Below are 1,309 nucleotides of genomic sequence, written 5' to 3'. Positions count from 1 at the left end.
CTCGAATCTGTAGCTTCAGTTCTTAATTTGTTATGCATGAACTGTAATAATGAGGCAACCTTAGTTGATGTTTTTCTGTACTAATAGGTTACTTGGTACTTTGTTTAGCTCTACACATGGAAATATTGGCATGTCATATCTCCGACATATCAGTGAAATCAAGCTACTGTTTGTTACGCCATAGGGGGTAGCATCTAGGTATGCCTCGTAGTATAATGTACAATATGTGTTTCACGAGTCACGACATAGGCTGGGGCTTCCTTGAGCACAATATCCGCCACCTTCCTCAAATGCTTTCCCAGTTAATATGAGGCACCGCAAACTATTAATTTTCATTATATACTCAGCATGATTCCTAATAGGTGAACTGTTGAGTGATTTAATTGCTTTTTTCTCCTGTAGTCTAAAAATTGTGATTATGAAGCTGGTAGTGCCAGGATGAATCTCAACTTTTGGAAGCTGGTCAAGCCCACTGAAAATGTCAAGTCGTGCATCAAGGTGTTCTCTTACAAAGAATTCCGAGGGGAGCTCGGGGAGGTTGTCTTCCTCAAGTTCTTCTTCCGGAGCGCGAGGGTGCTGAGGACCGTGTCCGTCTCCATGGCTAATCCAAGCTTCATGTCATTCTCAATGGATGAGGCGACTCATAAAGCACAGCAAGCTTCTAACAAGATGGCCAGTAGTTCCTGCGAAATGGTGCTTCTCGGGGGCACAGGTCCTGAAGGAGGCATGCCCTGGAGCTTCAAGACATGTACCAATTACTCTGTTGAGGACCCTTTCTCAGTGGTGCAGATTCGCCACAAAGCTTAATATTCATGGAGCAATGGAAGTTTTTCGGATGTCAACTATGAAGCATGTCCGGTATTTGCTTCTTCTGCTACCTGTATCCTGACTTTGGTGGTATTGTAAATTATTATGGGAAGCGTAGAACGCTTTGCTCGGGCCGCATTACATTATATAGAATACATGTCGTGGCTTACAAGGTTTAGATCGATACTAGATCGATCGGTTACAGAAGAAAGATAGGGAGAGGTTGAAACAGAAGAAGAGATATGATATGTTTACAATTTAAACAGAGTTCTATCTCTATACAACAACTAATTCTAACACCCCCCTCAATCTAAACCTCATGAAGCTTTGCCAAGGTTGAGATTGTATTTGAACTCATCTAACCTTCTCATGGTGAGTGGTTTTGTGAAGCCATCAGCAAGTTGGTCTCTCGTAGGTATGAACCGAATGTCAATTAGCTTTCAAGCTACCCTTTCTCTGACAAAGTGAAAATTAACTTCAATGTGTTTGGTACATGCATGGA

The 1,309-nt window shown here is 42.1% G+C and overlaps 1 pseudogene; it reads left to right on the top strand.

Moving 5' to 3' along the window:
* Positions 1-807, top strand: part of LOC119346653 — a 4,123-nt pseudogene extending 3,316 nt beyond the window's left edge.
* The last annotated feature ends 502 nt before the right edge of the window (positions 808-1,309 follow it).

This window comes from Triticum dicoccoides, unplaced genomic scaffold, assembly GCF_002162155.2.
Source record: "Triticum dicoccoides isolate Atlit2015 ecotype Zavitan unplaced genomic scaffold, WEW_v2.0 scaffold46172, whole genome shotgun sequence".
NCBI classification, from domain to species: Eukaryota; Viridiplantae; Streptophyta; class Magnoliopsida; order Poales; family Poaceae; genus Triticum; species Triticum dicoccoides.
This window is presented reverse-complemented; position numbering and strand designations above follow the sequence as displayed.